Raw genomic sequence first — 25,407 nt, forward strand, 5'->3', positions numbered from 1 at the left:
GCCTCTGGAAGGAGGAAATCCAGGCTCTCTCCCATATCTCCTGGGAGGGAAGAAAAATTAGTCCAGGCTGAGATCCAGATTGCTTTTCCAAGGATATCTGTGGTATCCTTCCCTGTATAGTTTTCATGACCTTTGTGGTTGTAGTGGCGTTTTTGCCCTGTCTTTGGGAATGTCTCCTTAGTGCTACGGCTGCTTCTCAATGTACTTCATGTGTGGCTTTACAGTAGGGCCCATCAATATGGCAGCTGTAAAAACATGTATATGCTTTTGCAATTTCTTGGTAGAAGCAATGGTTTCTTGGTCTCCGTCTCCTGCTGCTAACAATTCTTTATTTTCTCATTGCGGGTTTTCAAAAATTATGGCCAAGACAGGCAGCCCACCCTACTCCTTGGGACATCTGGGATGATTTGAAAAGTAAGTTACATGATTTTAATGTCATATCAAACTCTGCTTCCTTTCATTTCTGGAGGGAATTTCCATTCCAATACCCACTTGTTCTTTCTCATTCAAGTAAATTATAAAATCCTCATGAACTTCAGCTGGGCCAAGGTTATGTTCTGTGTCTTTAAAATATCCTTCAAAATATAAACACCAAAGTGAAAACATTTTAGAATTTTTTTTTGCTTCTGGCCCTTTTAATTTTGAAGCAGTGATAGGAACGCTGTTTGTACTATTAAACTCAGTATTTAGGATTTTGAAATTATGGTGTAAATGAAAGAATTCATGAAACATTTTTAGTTTCAATGAGAATAGATTTGGTGGATTTAAATGCTGGGAGCTGAAAAACTGTGCTCATACATGAGAAGCCTGAAAGTGAATTTGTCTAGAAAGAACAATGAAGCTCATGAGTGAAAGGGAATAGGAAACAATGGGCTTACAATGTGGGGAAAGAAATCATCATAATTTAATTGTGTTTAGTAATCTGAGACATAATTAATAACATGAGAAGGGACATTTGAAAAAATATATATTATGCCTATTTTTAAACTGGCTGTCTCTGCCTTTTTACTGGACGTAATGTTTACCATAATGCCAGTAAGAGACTGAATTCAGGCTCCTGATTTTACTTCTACATCTGATTTGTTCAGTAACCCAAGACAAACTCAATACTTCATCTTCCTGGAGCTCTGCTTCCAGGCAGAATATTGAAACTAAAGAGTTTGGAGGATTTTAGACAGATTAGTTAGAGAAGGCTAGGTCAATCCATGAATTTAAACTAAGCTGGTCATTGGGGTATCAGCCTATCTAACGATGTAAAAAGTATCGTATGAATACAAAAACGACCATCTGTCTGTTACTGTTACAGAGCCTAACAGGTCATCATGCAAAATGCTTAAATTGGATAGTTTCGGAGATGAGACAACCTAAAAATGCCCAAGGTAGAAGAAATTGATACATCATTATTTCTTGTTATCTTCATCACTAAAATTACCCTATGTGCTGGAATATGGTTGAAGAATGAAGTATCAGTATAAATGCACTGAGGGAACTGGAGCCTTTCAAGCCATGCTGTTGAGCTGCCTGATAGCCTTTAGACTTCAGAAATTAGGCAAACAGAGCTAGCATGCTGATCCAACATATTAATTGTTTGTTAACCTTTGCATAACCTTTAGAAAATCTTTGGATGTGTGAATTCAAAGCCCAGAGTACACTTAGTGACTCCCAGGATACAAAGCAGTGTTCGCTTGGGGTTAAGATTCTCAGACCGGAGCGAGAGCGAGGGATGCATACCAAATGTGGCTTATGTACACATCCTGGCAAAAATAGCCCTCTAAGTGACAGGCGCTGCAGAGTTCGGTTGGAGCAGGGAGTGGTAGCATTCATGGCCCTGGCTGCAAGAGAGGTAATCTGCATGGTGACAGGTTTCTGCAGTGAAACCCTATAGGTGTTCTGTCTTTCCCGTGCTGCTGCCCTCCTTCCTTCCCCGCAGGGTGTATATTCTTTCTGTTTTGCAGCTTCCATTCACCCAAGTTTGCTGTTTGCATGAATAGATGTAGATGGCAGGATTTTGGTGGCACTGCACAGCTCTCTGCCAGCTGACTACCTGGCCCATGCTGTGCAAGCTTCTCTGCTCTTTCGTCTGCGCTGGTCAGCGAGCAGGAGCAGCAGTCAAGTTCTGCCTCAGTGCTAAATGAGCCAGTTGCCGCAAGAGATGTGTGCGTGCCGCACTGCAATAATAAATGGCCATTCGTGTACGGAGCAGGGGTCGGTCCCCAAATCCCAAGCTCTGATTTACACTTGGGTGGGTGTTTCCCCGTAATGATTTGTTCACTTCTACTTCCCAAGGCGAGTCGGGAAGCTTTGCATGCAGGTGCATCGCCCTCTTGGCTAGTCTGGGTGGCCCTCGGCTGTCTCGCAACGAGTGACTTTGTTCGGAGCTTCCTGGCGCAGGGAGGGCTGGCAGGGGAGCTGGCCGAACTACAGCGCGCGCTCGTTGTTGGGGCTGTCACCGCTTGCACGCACCAGAAATGACGTGGTAGGAGCCTTGTGCCTGCGCGTCTTCTCCCCTCTGGCTCACGGTGCGCTGGGCTGGTGACTGCTCTGGCAGTAGAGGGGCTCTGTTATGCCTTTGCTGGCAGGGTTGACGGGGTTGTCTGGGAGGTCCCTGGGGTGATTTCTGCAACTGGGGAGCTGGAGGACATTCGCTCTGTGAAATTACATCTTACCTTTGTTTAATGCCTTCTGAAGTTCAGGAATAACTTAATTTAAACAGCTGTTAAACAGCAGACAGCTTCATTACTGGCAGAAAGGAAGAAAGGAGGGTATAAAAAAACATCTGCTAAAGCAAACTCACTTTCAGCCCCTTAGTGCTCTTTCTATTGCATGACCTTATTCCCTCCTATGCCTTGCCCGGGCTGTTCCAGGAGTGCTGGTTTTCAAGAGACACAGCAAATGCTGGATAGCAAAGTGCAGACAAAGCCTCTGCCCCAGTGAGCTCACAGTTGAGAAAGTCCTTAGAAAGTGGATACAACTAACCAAACCCTTGTTTTTCTGCTCCCTTCTATCACGTTAGAAGCAATCAAAGCTCTGCGCTGCCATCAGATTGCCTTGTCCGTTCCAATGATCTTTAACTCCATTTTTTACTGAGCAATCAGAAGCACTTTCTCTTCGTCCAGGTGGTCTTTTCCCATTTTACTCTTTCCAGTCCCAGGACCCAGCGCAGTCACATCTCATCAGGCCTTTTCTCGAGCCATTTGTACATCCTGCTTTTTCTGTTGCCATCAATTTAGTCACAGCCTCCCTTCCCTGTTCTGCTCTCTCCCATGCTAACCACAAGTTATTTGGGAGTGAAACTCAGCCTTTAGAGCCCTGGTGAATGCAAATGCAAATCCCCTGCGTCCTGCAGCGTGGCTTTCTAAACATGTGCCTGTCAGCCTTGTAGGAATCGGCCGTTGCCTGGTGAAAAAGGGATAGAATTTTACCCCGGTTTGTGCTCAGTGCCAGCCCTAGCTCAGCTTGCACGTAGATAGGGTGGACAAGGAGGCCTGATAGCTGCCGATTCATGAATGAATGATGCCGGCCTCAGCCCCTTGGAAGTTTGCCTCTGATGGGGCTAAATCAGCACCACTGGCGTGGAAGGGGGGCAGGCAGGCAGGGAGACGCAAGACGGGATAACTGAACGCTAGGTTTTAACAAGCTATGTAAAATCCTTCTGCTCTCAGAAGCCGGTGCTGAGGGGTTTGCACTGAGGCATATCTGAGAGAGAGAACCGCCAGCTCCAAGCCCCAGTGCAGTCGTGCTTGTTGGTCCCTCTGGTTCAGGGAATATCTCACCTGGTTCTTCCAGTGGTTTAGTTGCAGCGCAGAGCACCTAGAACAGAGCCGTCTCAGCTCTTTCCAGATGTGGCCCTTCCTGTTTTCCAGGGGGCTTGATCCCTTTAAAAGGGACCTACACAGACTGTTTCAAAGCAGATACAGATGTGGGTTTTTAGTCCTTAGAAGTGACCTATTGGCTCCTGGGGAAGTAAAGAGTGAAAACTGCTGATAGGGAGCAGTACTGCCCTCCTGAAGGCTGAATTTACTATTGTAAAAGGCAGTATCCTTTGGCCAGTCAGGCTGTGACCCTTCCACTTCACCGTGTTGTGTGCCTTCCTGTTGTGTCCTGCTTTCCTCCGAGCAAAAGGTATCCCTGGGTGTCTCGCTCCATGCACTGAAGGTTTTCTCTGCTCTGGAGAGTCTTTCCTGCTGGTCTCTGGATGCAGGTCTGTCCCCGCCGAGCTGCCACAACCCTTTGCTCTCCAAGCTCTAGTTCCTTCCCACAGCCTGTTCCTGGGCTTCAACCTTTTCTGCTGCCCTCCCGCCCGCCAGACCACTCTCAGCTTCCACTCGGTTCAGCTCATCTAAGGCTCGGGTGCCGGTTTGCAGCTCCGGTGCTGGGAGGAGGCGAGCTGGTCTCTTGAGGACTGGCAGCTCTCCAGCGCCGTTCCTCCGTGCCCGCTTGCGTGGAGGACAGGCAAGTCTTCAGCAGCGCCCAGGAGCGACGCACGAGTATCTCGGGTTAATGGGGCAGAGGGAGCCGTGCCGCGTGCCGAGGGAGCCGTGCCGCGTGCCCCGCGAGCCCCAGCAGCAGCAGCAGCAGCAGGGTATCGCAGCATCCCTGGAGGCACCGCAGCGTGCATCGGGCTCTGCTGCGTCACCCGCACCCGGGCAAGCTCGCCCGCGCCCTCGCGTAGCCAGGCAGTGAGGGCACGCTTATCGGGCCTCTCATCGCGGTAGAAAAGGGCCTGGGCATTTGCCCCTGAACTTAGCTAGAATATTTCTTGACCGTCAGGGGAATTCGAATCTGAAGTGTTGGGATCCTTGCTAATTAAAACAATATCCTGTTTTGTCCTTAGCTTACTCAGATTTCAATTTGAACTAGAAATCATGCAGCAGATTTTAAAATACAGGATCATCTTTACTATGCATCAATAAAAAAATAAATTATATTAAATGACCTCATATTTCTATATAAGTCCAGCTTTTTTCTGGTACACCAAGTACCAATTCAAAAAATACTTTGTGATTAAATAATATTAAATAAACTTGCTCTTAAGTTCACTGCTGTTCAGCAAAGCAGTCTAGCATGTGTTGAAGTACTTTGCTGAATTGGGCTTTTGTTACGCTTCTGTTTTTCCCTGAGCAGAAGAATTAAACTCGAGTTGGTATCACCTATTAATAAGGCAGCAAGTATCCGAGGCAGTACTTGTGCAGTGCAACAGAGCTCATCATTTTTCTATATATGAGCAATTAAGCTGCACCAGGAGGCCTATGTCTTTATATCATCACCTAATGACAGTGCAGAAGTATTCAGGGGAAGGAGAGGAAAAAAAATCACATCCATATTTAATTGGCAAAGTTATCACCTTCACTTCAGAGCCCTAACTTACAGCATTTCTGGCCAATTTCCAAGCCAGATCTATTTCCCCAGACTGGAAAGCAAGTAAAGTGTCCTTATATTATACTTCTGCAACAAAATACCATTTTAAAGCTTGTGAACATGCTCACAACTGCAGTAAGTAACAAATAGTCTCTTTTCTTTGCAGCAAACAAGAATACCTTTGAGCTGTTAGATTCCTTTTATTTTTTTAAGGAAATTGCTTGTGTTATTATTATTATACAGCCCCACACTTGCCTGTCAGATTAAATTTTTTATTGCACTAAAACAAAAAGCCATCTGGAGCTCCCTGCATTCTGTTATCAGTATTGGAGAGGGGCAGCATGTCCCTTCTCTAAGCCTGATGTTTTTATTGCTCCCAAGATCTTTTTTTTTTTTTCCCCTTCTCTCCCTTGTTTTCATCTGTGTGTCCCCTAAGTCCCTGTAATTCTTGTGTTTCTTGGGTCTCAGCGCCTTTACGCTGGGTTTCCAGTCCCTTGGCCATGCATTTCTTGGGGTGGCAGCATAACTGGAAAGTGAAGAACAATATGGGCTGTCAGCTTTCATTAAGCATTTGGGGAAATCCATTGCTGTTTCAGGTGACTGTATATGTTCAGTCAAATACCTCATTTACCAAGTTCTTCATTTTGTTTTGTAAGCCCTGAGGTCCTTCTTTATGTTTTCAACACTTTGCTCAGGCCCCAGGTTTTAACTGAAGCTATTTATCTTTTTCTCCCTTTCTCTCCTCCCTCTTCAAATAGGAGCTAAACAAAAGGCATGTAATGGAGAATGGCTGGATTGTCAGGTTTCATAAAGTACCTTAGGAATCCGTAGCTGCTTTAAAGTGTCTGTGTCAGCTCTGCTCTGCCTTCCATGACTGAACTAACAAGGTGTCTCAAGGATAAACTGGTTGAGTATTTGCAGCATAAACAGGCAGCTAAGAGAAATGGTGTTGAGCAGGTAACGCCAGGCCCTTTGCCTTAAGGATTGAGTCTGAAAGCGCAGGAGATGGGTTTGGGCAGCCTTGGTGTGGGCGAGTGGCTAAGGCACAAAAGAACGTGCAAGACTGAGCCCTGCAACTTTCTTGGACAAATCTGCAGCTTTTCTGGGCTTCAGCTTCCCGGTATGTGACAAGAAGGGAGTGTTTTCCAAAAGCTTCTGTTAATCCAGAGAGGATCAGCCCTTCAGTTACATTTTGATGGTGCCAGACTTGTCTTCAGAAAGCCTAGGCTGCGCTCTGAGAGCACTTGTTTACTTCCTCGCGGCGGGAGAAGTGTTTGGGGACGTTCCAGGGACAAAGCAGTAGTAGTGCACAGCATGCCTGATATTCCATCCAACATTGAATAGGGAGCTGCTGGCCAGTTTGCCACTGTACACCCCCCCCACACACACACACAAAATCTGAAGGTTGGGCAGTTTTGTCCCACAGGTGCCTGCGATAAAGGTTAGTGCTGAAGGATGCAGCTGTTTTAGTACTTGAAGGACCATCCAAAGACCCAGTGAAAGAACCAGTGCAGCCGAGTACTCCTTCGTTTCTGTCCCTTTCCCTTCTACTTTGACACACAGGGCTGCCAGCACTTGGACACACCAGTGTCTGGTGCTGTCAAAGTAACCAAGAGAAACGTGCTTTTGCAGGAATGTCCTTAACTCTGTCCCTGAGTATCCCTTCAGAGTCACGAGTAGCCGTAGTTCCCCTCCTACTTCCAGCCTGGCTACAACACCTGCTTCTCGCCCCCGCGCCCAGGTTTGGAGCATGGGAAGGGCAGGAGCCCTCCTCGGGAGAGGACAGACCTCCTGCTTTGCCAGCCGACACCGCTGGAGAGACAGCATGGAGAGAAGCTGACACCACCTCGCAGTTTGTCCTAGGCTGATGGGACGCATGGGGTCATGTTCCAGCCGTTCTCCTGTCCGAAGGTAAGCACAAATATTTTTTTAGCGTGCTCTCCCACCAAGTTCCTCCTCCTTCTTCCATTGCCGGTGTCCCCTCCCCAAACTTGGAGAATTTGAAGTCTTCTTCTGACTGTTGTCCTTGAGTCTGTATCAATGTGAGCTCTCATACCCTGAGTTAAGTGTTGTTACTTTTACGGTGAGAAAACAGAAACCAAGTTGGGGAGAAGAGATTTGACCGCCCCAGGTAGATGACACTGTTAACAACTGCAAAAAACCCTACCAGAAAAAAGGGGCCCTTCATGTTTACCCCATTTTAAATTTGCACCTCTCCATAGCAGAGGATATTACTTTACTATCTGTGTTCTGGTGAGACAGAGAAAGAAGAAAAGACAGAAAAAGGAAAGGAAAAATATCAATAACTTCTATCTCCTAAAACCCAGTAACTAGCCTTTGACACTTCTCTGCCACTTCATCTTCACAAAGCCCTGGCTCTCTGAAGATTAATTGATGTAGGCCACTCAACCTATTTTCAAATCCCTTTCAGTTACCATTTAAAACCTTCTGATTTATTTTTTTTGATAAAGTCACCAAGGCTTTTTATGGATTCTCAAATGATTGTCCAGCTTGACAAATTGGATTCTTAAAGCTGATTCTTTAAAGAAAAGGATGTGGTTTGACAAGACAAGAAACAGCTCATCTTTGAGACAGGAGGATAAATTTAAAAAAAAAAAAATCCCCATTCTTCGATTTCAGTGTTACTCAATGGGTGTCTCGCTCGTCACTGATAATCTTATCTGTCTATGATAGGTAGGGCCTGGGACAAAGGGGCCCTGACCAGGCTGGAGGGCTGATACGCCTCTGATTAATAGAACTGTCCAATGCGCGCGGAGCCTTTGGGAAGGTGATTAATGCCGTTTGATACGAACTCTGACCCCCTCCGCCTTGCGAACAACGTGCTGGGAAGCAAAAGGGGCACCTTCTGCCTCCTGTGACAGATTGATTCCTGCCTCCCTTTTTGTGCGCGCGTTGGAACTGGCAGGGTTGGGGCAACTCCGTGGTCGCCTCTGACTTGCGCTGAGGGTTTTAAGGTCGTATTGCTCCTGAGCGTTTCAGTTGATGTTTCTGATGCAATTTTTATTGTCAATGCTCAAACCCCGCTTTCTGCTAGCGTCCAGATACCCAGCATGTCGCTTTGGGCTTTGCAAATGTCTAAATCACGTTCACCTCTAGCTTAGGGGTGGGACAGAGTAGCTTGCACATTGCCATGGAGCCTAAGTAATGCATTTCTGAACTTTAGGAACCCAAACAAGGATGCTCCTACAAGATTTATTTGCATACCTGGTTGGAAATTACCCTCCTACACTCCTATGCATGCAAATGTCCTTTTGGATGTGCCAGAAAATAAAACTTGCATGTGGAAATTTCATCAAGGTTGTTGCATCTTAAAGAGCAGTTGTATTAAAGCAAGGACCACTGGGAAAGCGGCAAGGGAAGCATCATTCATAACATGCCTGCTTAATTAATGCTGTCTGTTCTGACCACTGGCACTCCACAGGTCTTGCTGGAGAGACCTTGCGCTAGAAGAACCTCATCTTGTGACATGAGTTGAGGCTGCTCCATTCCTCACAGAATTGCTCAGTGCCTGGAGGACAAGGAGATTAAGAACCACCTAACAGAGACCCAAGTTATGTCTGCGCTGCTGTTAGAGGTATGGCTGCAGCAGTGTTAATTATAGCGGAGCTGAGCTGATAATAATGACACGCCAGCAACGCATCCTTCAGCAAGTCATGGTTACGTTACTGTTTGTACCTACGCTAATCAAAACAATCCACTTCAGGGATGTCAGGGACAGCAATCCTATCTCTGATTGTACTGTCAGCTTGTGATAGCTGGGAGAAAGGGGAAAGACATCTCATGAAAATCCCATGAACTGTTTTGTTTGGCCGGCAGTTTTACAAATTCTGGTTTTTGATGCTGTATGGCAGGAGTCCAAGGTCAGGAATGGGAGCTCTTGTGGGGGAAGAGGTGTAATAGTAGGTGTTGTACAGTAAGAAGTGAGCTCTTAAGAGTCCCCTGAAGGATGAAGACGCAGGAGGCGGTGTGCAGGGAGAGACAGAACTATGAGGCTGGTAGTGGCAAAAAATAAAAAGCAGAAAGAGAAAATGGGCTACCCTTGCTAAAATGAGTAGTAATTGTTGGTGCCTAACTAGAGACCTCTCTGAGAGGGCCTGGCTGCCCTTTGAAAATCAGGCCCTCTAACACGTGTGCAGTTAGATCGCAGACACAGAAGCGCTTCACTTCATGAGTCACTTCAGAAAATCCGTATTGTTACTAGCTCTGTAATGATCTGGTAGCAATATTAGATCATGGTGCCGTTTTGACATGAAGATACTGGCCCCTGCCAGTGGGTAGCTCAGAAATAAGCTGCAAGAGTTTCCTTTCTTTTGCCTTCAAAGTGTACGTGAGAGACAGACCGGTGGGAAACACTGCCCATGCCGTGTGTTGGGGGAACCAAGCGATTAGCCATTTACAAAGAGCAGTGTCTGACTGTTGTCCAGTATTTCTCTAGAAAATTAGAGCTGCTGCATGCAAAGCTATGTCGTGCTGAGAGCCCAAGCAGCAGTCAGCCCTGCCTGTCCCTGAATTGCCTCCAGTGCATACTCGCAAAAATGACCAGGGAGACGGCTCCCGGTCAGAGCACCCCCCCGGAGCTGGTGGAGGCCACGCTGACATTGCTGCTCCTTTGCCTGAGGGCAAAGCTCGGCGGTGCTTGGAACTGCTGGCTCAGACGGACACCGAGTTGCCGCTCGGCTCCGGCTGCGCCAAGCAGCCACCCAGGTGGGTCCTGCAAGACCACAGTGGGTTTCAGCGGCAGGTTTGCGTGAGGTCGCGCTTTGGACGTCTTAGTTTAGGCTGCAGGGATGAGGAAAGAGGACCGGCGAGCTTCAGTGTTGCATTCCAGTCAGGAATCAGAGTATTTGGTCCTTCTAGGCAGGACAAAATATAATCTCTTTCTATTTAAATAATATTTTAATAGTAGATTTTTGCTTTTCTTTTTTTAATTGCCTACCTTTACTTTGAAAATCTCACACCTAGCAGTTGCTCTCAGTAATGGAAATACATCATAACTTCTACCTGTTCTTTATATTATGTGACTCCAGTTGATACTTTATATCTTATTATGATTATTTATTATGATGTCCAGTTTAGTTCTGTAGCAGAGGGAGATCATTAACCTCTTCTGCAGTAAAGAGAACTCTCCATGTTGTTTTCAAAGCCATTAAGGCTTTGAAAACTCCTTTGTTTTTTCTTTCTTCTTATTATTTTTTAACTAAAAAACCTACAGGGCTGCAGAATAAAATGCTGACACAGGTCGGCTAATGCAGAAGGAGCACAAACCCTCCTGCTGTGTCTTACTGAATTGCAAACGGAGCTTCAGAATAAGGAACAAGTCATCTGCTTGTTAGAAAACACACTCATGTGCTGGGGGTCTGGAAGCAGATTTCAGTGATGCTGATGCCTGCCTATGGCCTGAATTTTTTATTGTTGTCTACTTTGCCAACCAGGCGTTGTTTCGTGACTCCTTGGAGAAAGGAGTTAAACAGGCAGTGCGCTGGCAAAGTTCAGTGGGAAACCTTATTTGCTAATGGCTCCAGTGCTTCGTTAGCATCATGAGTCAATTCAGAGGCAGGGACGGAGGTTTCAGGGACACTGAGGCAACTGACAAAGAAGCTAGGGCCTATTTTTTTGGTAACTCTGATACTAAAAGGTCCCCAGTGCTTAAAAAAAAAAAAAAAAAAAAAAAAAGGAGGATTCATACCCTACTTTACTGAAAGACAGCCACACCACAGTGGAAAGGAGGTGTCTTGATCTCAGCAGTGAAGAGGAACGAGAAATCCCACCTGGGGTGTCTTAAGAAAAGAAGCGTCCTGAAGCGTTGAGCGTCCAGGCTGAGCAGGGGTAACAAGTGGTGGAGGCCCCTCTGCGTGCTGCTCTGCGGAGGTTAACGGTTGCTTTGGCATAGTCCATACACTTCAAAGTAAATTCTCTTACTCTTCAAATAAAGGCTATGAAAGGCCTCGCAGGCTATTGTCCTTTCCCCCTGTAATCTCGGGACCCTACTATTAGCCGCATTGTTTTGGGTGCTTTTTTTCTGCTGGCTTTACATGGCATTGTGCCTGCCTTGGTGAGGGTGAGGAATGTCTTTTACAGATTACTGCTTTCAGCAGCTGCATATGGTCACTTAGCATCTATTTATGGCCCTCTAATACCATCCACAGATGCTGTTTGTGGTTGCTGGGTCTGCGCATAGTAGAAATGGGGAGAACCTCTTGATTTTCCATGGCTGGCTGAGGTTCCAGTTCAGATATGTTTAATTGCTGGACACGCAGTTCAGCCCGCTGGGAGATTTAATTGGTTGTATGGGGAATTTATCTGTAGAATGATGGAAACGGATGCTCTGTCTCCCACCCAGCCAGGTAGCTCCAAGAGATATGTGTTCACTCTGGAGACTGCATTTTGCTCAGGATTGAGAGGTGATCCTGATTTAAAAACCTGTCTGTGCTAATGCTGGTAGAAGAGATACTCACTTCTTACAAAGTCACCTTGCTTCTGAAGTCTGTGTTGTGTTCCTTTACACCCAAAAGATTCAAAAATAAGATGTTCCCGATCTCCATATAACCACAGGCTACTTTAATGTGATGGCTGATGGTAATAAAGCCTTTGTAGATGTCCCTGTTTTTTGGAAGCATATCGTGCTGACCATATGGCTGGGGAATACGGAGGCTACATTCATGATGGGATGCTAATGAATTGGTAACTTTATCTGGTCTGTCTGTACTTCTCAAAAACAAGAAAATGTTGTTCATTAAGCTCTTGTTAAAGTGCCATCATAAAGAGAAAAGCATCTCTATAAAAAAAAAAAAAATTGCTGCAATTTCTTATTATTCTCTTTCAGGGTCTTCCAGATCAAATTTGCTCCGTTTGCAAACCAGAAGGTGATTTTCCTAATGGCTGTAACTACATTGCTCATATTCTGGCTGCACAGACTTGCTCCTGTATAGCTGCAGTGCATCTGGAAGGAGGTAAGTGCTTTTGTACTAAGTGAACATTGTGACTTGAGGGAATAGTGAGAAGAATTAGGTGCTGTTTTCGCACAGCCACTTTCCCAAAAGTAGCTGCAGCTCCATGTACCTGCTTGCTGCAGTGTCCCAAAGAGCTTTGTCAGCTGTGGGGTACTGCCTGAGAATGAACCTTCATAGCCCACAGAAACATTATTGGTTCTGTTTAACAGATTAAGGTGTTGAGGTCCAAAAGAAGTTAAAGAATTAGTCTATGTGGGAACAGAACCCAAATCTCCTGATGCCCACCTGGAGCTTTAGTCACAAGACCAGAACATCTGACATCTCAAGGTCAAGCAGGCAGGCCCTTTTAGAGTTTGATACCGTGGTAAGCAGATGAATAATAATTATGGAATATTAACTTTATCCAGAGAGCATCCATAACTCTTTGGGTGGATCATATACTGCAATGCTTCTGCCTGACCAAAAATCCTCATTGACTCCTTACTCTTCATATTAGCTTTTAGCATCTTATGTTGCCCTGGTGAGCTGGATAGAAATGTCTGGAATTGTGAAATTCAAAGTGCTGTAAGCAGCAATCCACTGACCCGCCAGCTGAGTAACTCGTGAAGGATGCAGTGCTTTGTTTTAGTGTTGATATGCAGACACTGTCTTCCATTGGGCTACAAGGAAGTTTAGCTTTAGGTTACTCACCATAATATTAAGAAAGCTTCAGGCTCATGAGGGCCACAGAACTCTTCTGCTCAGGCCTTCAACCCCAGTTTTTACCCACTGTGTCAAACTGCTGTTTTCTGTACTACCCTACAAAGAGTGTGGCTCCCAGGAGGCAGTGCTCACACTATTCTCTAACATCAGTGGATTTTTACTAGTAGAAGTTATGCTAGATTTACGGAGAGCAGAGTGCATCCCACCTTTGGCAAATATTACTCTGGTGCCTCAAAGACATCCTGCATGCTTTAATTAAAATGCTGGCAGGGGTGTATTTGTGGTTGATGGATTTCATTAATCTGAGTTTTAAAAGAAGTAATGCTGAGAAATGTGGAACCTGAATGCCCCCTTACCATTTTCCCAAAGAATCTTTAAGCACTAGCTCCTGGAGGAGCATCAGAGAGAGAGACCAGGGGAGAGGCTGGGAGGGGGACAGACGAAGGAGGGGGTATGTACGTGTGTGTGGTGGGGCTTTTTAGAGGGAAAGAACATGAGTTTGAGTGCTGAAAGAAAACTAGGCCAAAAAATGTACTAGTTTCTAAAAGGATGATTCAAGCAGCTTTGATATGGATATGTTCCCTTGCAAAGACACAGCACTGGAGAAGCTCTTTATCAGTGTCAAATTATGACAAACGACATTGGGGGAAAGTCACAGGGCTGCAGAACATTGTCGCAGCTGCAACACCTTGGAAATTATACAGGTATCTTTACTGTTCCATGCCTTGGGGTTCCATTCTGGCCTTAATTAATCACAGAGAAAAAGGATTGTCTTTTCTCCTGTTCTTTTTAAGTTCTTTTTATAGCACGATAAATGAGGGAGGGAAGACGAGGAAGAAGAAAATTGCATGTGGACACATTTGAGGAAGATAATACCCCATCCTTGGCTTGTACACAAAGACATTATTGCCTTGCTGACAAAAGTCATTAGAAAATGTAGGGCCTGCCCTCGTGTCAAGTAGAATGCCGTGTAAAAGGAAAATTGAGGGAAATGCGTGAGCGTGGGGGGAGAGAAAGAGATCGGGGGAAGCAGCAGCAATCAAACAAGGGCAATAAAAGCTGGGGACATTTCCTGCAGTGTGTTGCTGGAGGCCATATATGGTACAAACCAGCATGACTGATTAAAAAAAAAAAAGGTGGGGGGCAAATCAAGCCAGAGTTTCTTAACATTACCTCCAGTCTCTTTTTTAAGAGTTCCCTTGGAGACTTGTCTATATAAATGTTGAATTATATGGTTCTTTGACTCTTTACTAGAAATTGCTCTGAATTACTTTTTTTTATATAATCTGTTTCATTTCCAGCATTCTGCCGTATCTCACAGAGGAATATCTGTAGCTGTCAACTGGCACATTCTTCTGTTGCTAGACTGCTGTGCTGTGTCTTCTAATAAAGTTGCCCTCTGTTCCACTACAGGGCAGTAATCTGTAATGAAAATTTTATATGAGTGGTTAGGAAATGGAGTTTGAATCCGGGTTTCAAGTATGATTTTCATAATACTCTAGGCATATATACACACAGGTTTTGGGGATTTAGAAATAAAAGGGATCATTTCACAACAACTGTGTTTTCTTTAAACCTGTTCTTGATAGGATCATTGGAAATATTTGCAGTTTAGACCTCACCCCTTGTAAGCTTCCCCTGGTTATATTGTAAATTTGGGACTCCCAACAAATATCAGAAAGACCACTGGACCTTTTCAGAGGCCGTTGGTCAAAGAGAGGAGCACGTTAAAATTTTCTTCTGTGGTATTTCTTGCTTCCTCTAGATGCTAAATCCATGAATGCCTACATAACATGTCATTTATCGTATTATCTAGTGTAAGCCTTTTCATATACATTCAGTCCTTTAATGTGACGCTACCTCTGTGTAAAGAACGCATCCTTAAAACGTTTGCAGAGCTGGTAGCGGCGCAGACACTCGGGAAGCTGAAGCTGTTAGCAGAGCGGGCTGTGAGTCCAACTCTCCTTGCCGTGCACAGGGAAGGTCGGGGGCACTTGGAGGCCTCTTTCAACTCGGGTCCTCGTGGGAATTGCCAGAATCCAGTCTCACCTCTTGGAGGGAGGAATCTTCCTCATCCGATCATGCCCAGCGATAGAGTAAGTGACCTTGCTGAGCTTAGGTGAGACGTGGCTGTTACATTCGGACATCATATTGTCGCAGTAGTAATTGAGCCCCTTTGGATATCCTACTGACGCTGTGCGGGTGGGGACTGGTAGCCCTGTTTCGCAGAAGGGAAAACCGAGGCACAGAGGAATTAAATTCCCTGCCTGTGATCACACCAGATGATGGAGGTGTGACCACCCCCTGTCTCCATGCCTCAGCCCAAGCCTTAGACGCAGAACTGTCCTTCAGCCATCCTCTGCAGCCTCCTAATGACGGGCCTCCGAGTTTCCCTACGCCCCCGAATTCCTCACGGTTCGGATTCTTGTGTGTTACCCTCCGGTCTGGAAGTGCACTCTCTCTGCATGCCAGTAGGTGCCTCTGCAGTCGGTGGGAATTAAGCAGCACGCAGAGGGAATGGCACCGTCGCTGCGTCTTACGTTTGCAAGGGTGCTGTGGGGCAGGCATTGGTTTGCCCCAGATACCCGAGGCAGGTGAACCATCTGTCCCGAAGGATGTTGCTTCTCTTTGCCCTGAACACACGATATCCACAGCACAATTCATAGGCTACTTAGAGTGTTTCACTGAGCACTAAAGGACTAAGCTTGCTTCATTTTCGTGGCCTTGTTTTTTGGGTATGAAACCTACCCAGCGTTTGTCAGATGGTGGCGACCCAGCTAAATCCCATAGCTCGAGCCTGATGGCGTAACTTTAATTACTTAGCCGTGCAGTTGTCGCTCTCCTGGAAGCTGATGGTTTAAGGTTACAGCCGTTCAAAGTCTCTGACAGCGGCATCTCTGGAAGCAAAGCACCAGAGCTTTCCGCCTCCCCCTCCCATGTCCATATTTAACTCTTCCGTAGGGTTCTTTAAATATCGTCCACCAGCGCTAGGGCCTTGTTTGGGACATTTCCTAGGATGTTCCTATGACACTTCTGTTTTCCTGAGTGTGGTTTTTGTAAATGGGGTGGATCAGCGTGATCCCTAGGCCTGAGCCCTGCCTCTGTGTTTCCCGAAGGATCGCTCAAGACGTTGCGCCGCAGGCATCCTTCCCGACGGAGGTAGCAAAGTCCCAGAACGATCTGCGGTAAAGCGATGCGGTTTCGTGGCATTGGTGTCACTTAAATACAGTACTTAGGGTGGTGATAAACCAGCCAAACCAAACAGACAAATGTGATTCAGAAATATTGACGGTGGGCTCAATGACAAGTGCTATCTGGAGAAGTGAAAGGAAAAATAAAACTTCCTCTTTGTAGAGGCTTTAAACAGGTTGAAGTTTCTGAGGACTGCTGAAATCAGGGAAGGACTTTTCATTGTCCTCACTGAATTTGGCTCGTCCTCGGTAAGTCCCAGCTCTGGTTTAACCCAGCGTAGCGTTTCCAATGTTCTCGTGGCTCACAAAGATAGCTTCTGCGATTTGCTCCGCTGAGTTATTAATGTTTGCACTCGTGTGTGTGTGTGTGTGTGTGTACACACTGATATATGTATTTCCACTGTGCCGATGTTTTCAGTGGGCTGTACAAAGCAAAACCGCTCAGGAAATTCAAGGATTTTGACCCGCTTCCTCGCACCCTGCTCTGTAGTGCAGCAGCGGTGGCCGCGTCCTCAGCACGGTGGAAGGACGACGTGGTTTGTGTGAGCTGAGCAGAGGTGGTCCCGCGTCCCGCGCCAAGGCAAGTAGCTTCCCTTCTCAGCTCTGCGTTCCCTCCTGCCCTCTTCTGTACCTGATCTCTCTTGTTACACAAATTACTGGACGACCAGCCTCCGGCGAGGCTCCCACAGCAGCGCACAAAGCAAGCCAAAAAAATAATAACCCCCAGAATTGCTCATTTTCTTCCTCGATCCCAGAACAAATAGAAGAAATTTTTGAAAAGCGGCTGCAGCAGCAGCAGCAGTGGAACAGATGGTGCTTTTTTTTGGTAACACTATTTCTCTCAGAGGTTTTCCGCCACCGTCTCTGCGCAGGCTCCGTCCCTTTCCAAGCTCTCCCCGCGGTAAGTGTGAATGGTGCTGCTGCTGATCTTATGGATATTGATTCCATCTCGCAAAAATGTGTCGCAGCCAAGGGAGTTCGCCCTGCCGACCTTCAGCCTGCCTGCTGCCGGGAGCCGGTGACGTCCGAGCCAGCGGCGAAGCCGGCGGAAGCGGGAGGGGGCGGCGGGGCAGGAGGGAGCAGATTTGCTGCTCTCATTGCACGGGGGGGAAACTTCTCAGGTGAACGCGGTCGCAGGCAGCGTCACGCAAAGCAAGTCGCTGCAGCCCTCGGGGCAGGAGACCCTCCCCGGCGCGGAGGGCAATGGCTCTGCTGCGGGGGCCGCGGTTCCCGTTAGACGCAGGCGCGCCAGACGTGAGATGGGGCGTCCGAGCAGCCCTGGCGAGCCTGCACGGGCTTGAGGGGGATGGAAAAACCTTTCTCTCTACCAACGACCCCGACCCGGGCGTAGCTGGGACTCCCGTGCAGATCCCAGGCGGAGCAGGGCATGGTTTCACACCGTAAGAATAAAATTGAGCCCTGGGGAGGGAGCAGAGAGGGAAGTTAGCCAAAGCTGCTCGCCCAAATCCTCTGGTTACAGCACCTTGCTGCAAGGTCGCTGCTCTCCCGGCAGAGTGCCTGGGATGCAACCGGCAAAGGCATTGGGAAAAAGCCTCTGTTGCAAAGAGCCGGGGCCGAACTGTCCGCTGCGGCACTGGGGCATGCCGGCCTCGGCTCCACGGAGCACACCTGCATCCAGCCCCTGTGGGCGTTGGGATTTACGCTGCGCCGGGAGCGCAGCAGTAAACTATCGCCCTGCGCTGGGAGGAAGGAAAGTCTCCGGCGTTGCAGGAACAGCCTGGAGTGAAGGGCTGCGGGGGAGCCACGAGCGCGGTGCGGGCACTGGCGCCTCGTTCCCGCAGGCACGGCGGGTTGAGCCCGGCTCTGCCGCTGCCCCGGCCCTGGGCTCGGAGGTCTCTGCTCGTGTCCCCGGACACTGTTGGGGATAAGCGTGTAATGAGGCAGCATAATAAATACAGCGGTAATTTCTTCTCTGCTCATCTGCGATGATCCCCGTCTTTTCCCTCTCCCATACGGTATTTTGGTTGTTGTTGCTGTTATTGTTATTGTAATTATTCTCCGAAAACCAATTAAATCCCACAAGATGGAAACACAGATGGTATTTTCCTCATCTGACTCCCGCTTCCCACAGGAGCTCTGGGTCAGTGCGGAGCTGGCGAAGGTTTCCCGAGGCCTCGGAGGTGCAGCCGGGTGGCCCATCGGGACGTGGCCCCGCGCGGGAACGTGGCGCTGGGAGAGGGGTGCACGTCTGCGCCCAACATACCGCATGAAGCCTCTCTAGGGCCGATCAATATTTAACGTGGAATTTGCAGGGATCGACTCGAGGATGCGTTTAAAGGCGGCACGTTAGCCCTAGGTGGCAATTTCTGTGACGCGGCGGTAGCGTTCGGTTATTCCGAGCGATGGTGTTTTGCCTGTTCGGACTAACCCTTAGGGCTGCGGGGCCTTTCCCTAAATTGGTGACTTTCCGCTCGTTGTGCATGTTGGTGCCCGCTCTCGGGCGGCGCTGCCAGGCCCTGCCGCAGCCCTCGGCGCCCGGCTGCTTTCCTCTCCTCCCTCGTCCCCCGCCCGGGAATTGGGGCTGCGATCTGTTAATCCTCGCTGAAGCGATGGGCCGGGGCAGGATGTTGTGCACGCGCACAGCACGCACGCGCACGGAGACTGATGGAGTTGCTGTTTTATCTTGGTCCGCTCGTGCTGTGAGCTACGTTAACAAGAGCTGGCAGATTTGAAATAACTGATCCAAGCTGATTCCGGCCGCGAACGCCACAGTCACGGGAGCGGCCAGGCCGTGGGATCGAGCGCGGGGCTTCCCAGTGCGCGTGCCACGGCCTTTAGCTGGGACCTGACGGGCAGCTCCAAGGAAAGCCCGAGCGCAGCCTTGCGTCCAGGGACGCGTTCGCAGCCCCAGCTCCCCGCGCTCGTCTACGGAAAAGGCAATCCAGGCTTAAACGAGAAAAAGACCCTCGGACGCCTGGATCCCTCCCGGGCAGTGTGGAGCCTCCTGGCCCGGCCTCTTCCCTGGGAATGCCGGCGGCTCCAGAGCCGGTTCCCCGCGTGGAGCCTGGCTGGGCCTCTGCGTGCGTTGCCCTGCAGCTGCAGCATCAGAGGCGGCTCCTAAATCTGTTATTTCTCAGCCCAACATCCCGGCTCCGGGGGCTGGCTGGGCGCGCGGGACGGCAGTGCTGGTGGGCACCGCGCCGGTCGGCTCCGTCTGCCGAGCTTCCTCCCTTCTCCGAGGAAAGCGGACGGCTCTGGCCCCAGATTCAGCCCATCACTGTGGCCCTTCCGAGGGGAAGGAAATCCTGACTGCCCATGTTACGGGGAGAAATTATTTCACTTCTTCCCCTTTATCTAATTGTGCAACTAAGACTTTGCTCCATTTTGTATAATTAAAAAGCTTGAAAACAGCTTGTTTCCTATATGGAAAAGGAGCGGAACATATGGTAGTGACAGAGTTGTTCATAAATATGAATGTTTTTATATTTACCAAAAAAAAAAAAGTGGGAGCGCATTGCTGAAAACATACGTGCTCTGTTTCCGAGCGGAGCGCTCCCACGGGCAGGCGGAGCGGAGACGTCCCCTCCAGGTGCCATCGCGCCAGGCCCCGCTCCGTGCATGCGCAATGACAATTATTAGTTTTATTTAAAACTTTAATGCCCTCAGGAAAAAAAATAAATCAATTTATTCCCACAAGCAGTGTGATCTGTGCTGCGCGCGGGGCTCCCCAGCACTGCCGGCTCTCTCGGGGCCCCGGCAATGGGGAAACTGAGGCAGGAGGCGCCGCGCGGCTCTGCCCCTCCACGGCCGCTGAGGCTCCGAGCGCCCTGGCCGTGGTCGGTGGGAAATGCCGGGGCGGCGGAGCCTGGTGCGGGTCCCATGGAGTCAGTGCCAGGGGGATGCCGGGTCTGATGGAGGCGGCGCCGGGGAGATGCCAGCTCCGACGCGCTGTGGCAGGTCCCTGCTTTCATATGAAACAGCAGATGCAAAAAAAAAAAAAGGACTTTTATTTCCCCTTGCTTCCCCGTGCTCCCCCGGCCCTTAAGCGGAAGCACAGCTCTGGCGAGCAGCGCGATGCAGCCTGAGCGCTGGCTCTGAACGCCTGTCCCGTAGCGCAGCACCGTGACCTCCCCGCCGGTGGGTGCTTTGCACCCCAGCACAGCCCGTTCCTGCGGCCGGGCTGGGGGCGATGGGAGTGCGGCGTCCGACGCCAGCACCCTCGTGTCTTCCTTCCTAATTAAGTGCGGCTCTCGCCCCTCTGCGTTGCTAAATGTCCAGTCTTCAAGGCAGGTTGCAAGGAAATGCTATGGAAAGCAGTGCGAGCCCCCCTTTTTATTGATTCCCACGGTAGGTGTGTGCAGGAGCCAGACCTGCCCTCGGGCTGCGCTCGCTTCGAGCCCCGAGAACATAAGGAGACCAGGTCATGGAAAAATAACGCCCCGTTTCACAGACTTTGCACAGAGCTCAGGACCGAGAGAGGAGCCGGCTCGGTCCCACGGCCCCACTCCCTCGGCTGCCCGTGGACCCGGCCATCCTGGTGGCTTCCGCTTTCTCCGACAAATAGCGCGTGTGCCAGTCGGTGCCTGCTGCCGTCCCCTCCTTTCTCCCCATGTGCTTGGGATTTTATTGTTTAAAATATGTTTTAATAGCTCCCCCCCACTTTAATAAATTGAAGGCTCTTAGTTTCTGTTCTGTTTTTAATCTCACTTATTTCACCGCTTATTCCCTAAGAAGATTGAAATAGCAGCAGGACGCAGCATGCTACATTGTGGCAAAGCTGCAATGATGGAAACAGTTTTACAGACGTCATTAATGAGGAGCGCAGCCGGGGAAAGCGCACCAGGCTCGTGCACCTGGTACCTGCCCGGGTTTTGCTTGACCAGCGCATTAATCTATTGATTGTATTCGTCCATTTTTTTCAAAATGCCTTTGCTGTTGTCAGACTGCCTGGAGTTTTGTGCCACTTAAAAGAATCGAAACAAACTACCGCCAAAAAGTTTTCATCTGAAGGGCTGCTGCCGTTCCCACTCCCAGGCTCGGATCGTAGCTGAGGCTCATGCTCTGGTTTCCCATAGGGATTGATTTGTTGCATTTGTTCCCAGTTTGCTTGCTCTCGGGGGGGGGGGGGGTGAGGGCCACCGGACGTGCTGGGGGCAGGCGAGCCCTTTTGCCTGGGCGGTTTGGTTCGATGCCCCAGCGCAGCCGGACCTCGCGGATGCACTCCTCTCCCAGTGCCGGTGTTTCCACAGCCGGGATAAGGCAGCGCCGTCCCTCTGGAGGCAACAACGGCTGCGCTCCGGGGAACAGCATCCATGGCACCTTTCCCAGCACGTGAAGGGCGATGGCCTCCAAAACCAAGGGTTCTTCCCCAAAATAGAGCCCGCTCAGCTGTGGGTAACGGCCAGAGCAGCAAGAAGGGCCTGGCGGGAAGATTGCTCCGTCTATTTGCAGCTTTAACAGCGCAGCTCGTCTGTCATTTCAGGGATATTTCCCCCTTTGGGCAGTGGGAGGTTGCTGGATGCCTCGCACTAAGGACACAGGCCGAACCGGAGCCGGGTGCATCCTGCCAAGCGAGGGTGAGCTTCGCTCTGCAGTATTTGCAGCGGGTATTTTCCCTCATTTACCAGCTGGACCCTCCCAGCACCCCCACGAGTGAATCCAGGGCAGGCTGCTGCTCACGTCGCTGCACTTTGCTCTTTCTGTTTGAAGAACGTGAAACTTTGGGGCGACGAAGGAGCCGGGCTCAAACGCCGCCGCGGTAGATTTAAGTCCTGATGGAGAAGGTGTCAGCAGAGTCGTAAAAGCTTGTGTCGGAGGGAAATCAAAATACCGCTAGAGGCGGTTTTTAATGACAAAAGCATGCTTTTCCCAACTGTTGCATGCTCAGACTGCCTTCCTTCGGAGATTTCTAGGTGTTTCATGAACATATTAATGAGGCCCTGCAGCCATGCAAAAGTGGTAATTTTTCTACCCATTTTGCATGCGAGGACACAGAGGTGCCGGGGAATCGCTGGTGGTGGGACTGGGGCAGCGCTGCCTTTCCCTTCCTGCAGAACCAGCCCTGCTATCGCCGTTAAAACCCTTGAAGGGTGTTCTGCAGCCGAGACCGCATAAATACGTGTCGCTGCTTGTCGCTAAACTGAACGGGGAGAAATTCCCCCGGGAAGGCGGCTGCAGCCAGGGAGCCAGGCTCGCCCGCGGCTTCGTCGGGAATGCAGACGGCAAATTGCTGCCGGCGCGCGAGAGCCAGGAGCAGGCTGCTGCCCTTCCCGCACGCGCCCGGGGCGGGAAGCGGGGAATAGCGGTGGCTCTTCCGATTTATGCAGCGTTGAAAGGGGGCATCTGTCCCAGGCAGTACTGCGAGCAGACGCTCTGGCGCTCATTTAAAAAGTTATGAATTGAAAACGTGCTAATTAGGAGGAGCGAGGCGACACATCGGTGGTCCTGGGCGACCGCCGCAGGAGCCCTGGGCGCGCAAGCAGACGGCAAAGCGCAGCGATATGCTAGGAACCGCTCGGGCTGTGCCGTGCCGTGCCGTGCCGCTTGCTGTGTCCCGGCCACAGCTGGCCGATCTGGATGAACCTCTTCCCCGAGCCGAAAAGCAGCGAACTCGGCCGGGAAGGCGCATTCGGCGCGGGGACGTTGTCCCGCGGCGCGGAGCCGGGGAGGGCAGCGGGGCGCAACGCGGCGGCGCGAGGGGCGAAGGGACGCGCCAGCAAGCAGGGACGGTGCTCGAGCCGCCGCCGAGGCACAAACAAAGCACTCCGGGGCTGAACAACCGGCATGGAAAATAATTGCTCGCCTCTTTTCCTCCAGCTCTTCTTATCAATGACTTTATCACCTCTGGTTTTATTTTGCACCTTATTTAGGCTTTACTGTAATCCCAGCTATTTCGCCATTGACACCTCCTTAATACCTTGTCTAACACCTCCGACACCTCTGGCTAATGCCCAGGCCCTTATACAACACCGAGCGGCTCCAGCAAAAACAGAAAAGGACTAAAATGGAGAGAGAAAAAACGATTTCCCGCTCGGCCCGGGGAATAACAGCCCTTGAGGGGAAAGGGGGGGGCTGAACGTCGCTGCCTCCCCGCATCAGCCCACGTTGGGCCCTTTCTTATTACTTAAAGACCGCGCAGCGGGTGTCACGCAGAGGCGAAAGGGAGGATTTAATGCTGGAGAGGCACCGCGAGCTGTAAAGCCCAAAGAGGGGGAGAGCTTTCCTTTGCACTAATACCCCTGTCCTTTTTCCTCCCTTTTTTAGCTATTTTTGCTATGGCTCTGGCTTTCCCTCTCCAGCTGCTTTACGCCTTTCCCGCAGGCCCTTTCCAGCGGTGGCGGCGGCTCACGTGCACCCGGAGCCTCCAGCAGCGCTGGTGGGAGCGCTGGCGCCGCCGCAAGTCCCTAATTTCCCTAGGGGAACTCGTCCCCTTCCGCCCTCGGTGGCCGCTGCAGGGTCCCACGAGGCTGCACCTCCTCGGCAGCCCGGCCCGGAGGAAATCGCCCTGCGGCTCCGGCGCTGCAGACAGCGCGGCGATGCACGGGGCTTTTATTTTTCATTTTGCTCTGATCTCCGAGTCTAAAGACTATTGCTACATTACCTAGATTTAACTACCCATTACGCAAACTATATCTCTAAAGCGAGGGATATGGCAGCTTTATTATAAGTTTATTACATGCTAATTCAAGCAAATAAATTTGCTCCAGCTGTGGAGCAAAGGAGATTAATAACCTCGAAGATCACTTCGCTGCTTTGATGAGTTTCTTGAACAGAGTAGAGTATATTTAGGAAGAGCAACTAGATTAGTCAAAAAACCCCTTTAATTATTAGTGACACTGTGCAAACTGCTTCATACGAGTGGAATACCAACTACTTAACTCCCTGACCTTATTATTCAAATAAACACTTCTTATTATAGCAACATGACTTGCTCGTCAACACATCAAGTCATCAGCCTCGGTGGTGGTTTTAAACGTCCCCGCTGTGTCAGCAGAGAGCGTGCGGACTTCATTAAGAGTATATAATAGCCTTAAAGGCGCAGGCGCCCCTTTGCGGGGATGATGCAGGGAGCCCTGCGCGCGGTGCGGCCGGCAGAGCCGGGGCAGCCTGGTCTCCGTGCCCGCGCCGGGCTGCTTTACACGGGGTTTTACGCTGGCTTTTGCAGCAGTTAAAGCGCAGCACGGTGCTTGGCGCCTTGGGTTTTGCCCTGGCCGCCCTCGCTTGTTCCTGGCCCCAAAAACTGGCGGCTGGTGCCTGTGGCCCCTTTCCGCAGCGAAGCCGAGGGTCGGGAGGCTCCTGCTGCCCCTGTGCATCGCTCGGCGCCGCCGGCTCCCTCTGCCAGGGAAGGGAACCGCCGGCCTTCAAACAGCTTCTATTGTACGTAGAGCAAGCAAAAACCGGCGCGTTAAACGGCCCCGGCTGAGGCTCTGAATCCAATCAATTCTTTTCTGATTCCCCGAGCTTTTGAATTTTCAGCCCTGCCAAAGAATTGTTAGCAGAAGAATAGGGCTGAAGGAGCAATCCTTTCGCAGCGCTGGCGACGTGATCATTTTGCCTCTTGATTTTCTATGGCGCGGGCGGCGGCGCGGCGCCGAAACGCTGATTGCTAATGGCAGCGCCCCGCGCGCCCCCTCGGCAGGCGAAGCCTTCGCCTCTGTGCTCGCTGCCGGCCGCCCTCGGCCCGCGTCTGCCTTGGATTGGCGCGAGCGGCGACGCGCGGGACGAGCCAAGCTCCACGGAGAAGGGATGCACCGCCGGGAGTCCTGCCCGCCGGCCCGAAGGCTCCGAAATGAAGGTGCAAGCGGTTTCTTGGGCTGCTTTCCTTCGCCGGTTGCAATTCGCACACCTGACGCAGTGCTTGGAAAATGACAGATTGGGGTTCTTTTTTCCTAAAATAAGCCCATTCCGTGCAAGAATAGAAACGTTCCCGAAGGCGGACACGTCTCCCGAGGCCGCCCATGCGGCACGGACGGCACCTGGGGGGATCCGCGGGATTGCCCCCCTCCGCAGGAGGCGCCGGCACTGGGAGCGGCGGCGCCGGGGGCACTTGCCGCGTGCTAAATTGTTGCTGTTTCTCCCCATTTGTGCAATAAACCCGTTCTCGTCTCCCGCGGTGCCTGGCCTGGGAGCCCTTTCCTGTGGCGTGTGGGGCCGGGGACTCGCTGCCCCATCCAGCCGGTCGTCCGCCTCGGCGCACAGGGAAGGAAAGGGGCAGCGGAGCAGCC

At 50.2% G+C, this 25,407-nt stretch overlaps 1 long non-coding RNA gene across 2 annotated transcripts; it reads left to right on the forward strand.

Annotated features, from left to right (window-relative positions):
- The first annotated feature begins 347 nt into the window (after nucleotides 1-347).
- LOC106495419 (uncharacterized) lies at nucleotides 348-14,551 on the forward strand. Of its 2 annotated transcripts, none has more exons than XR_010886234.1 (5): nucleotides 348-414; nucleotides 7,100-7,269; nucleotides 8,801-8,953; nucleotides 12,203-12,329; nucleotides 14,333-14,551. It is a non-coding gene; the product is annotated as an uncharacterized lncRNA (long non-coding RNA). The 2 variants fall into 2 exon arrangements; XR_001294444.2 differs by lacking the exon at nucleotides 14,333-14,551 and adding an exon at nucleotides 12,539-13,328.
- Nucleotides 14,552-25,407: the final 10,856 nt, after the last annotated feature.

Source organism: Apteryx mantelli, chromosome 22 (assembly GCF_036417845.1).
Source record: "Apteryx mantelli isolate bAptMan1 chromosome 22, bAptMan1.hap1, whole genome shotgun sequence".
In the NCBI taxonomy this organism is placed as follows: Eukaryota; Metazoa; Chordata; class Aves; order Apterygiformes; family Apterygidae; genus Apteryx; species Apteryx mantelli.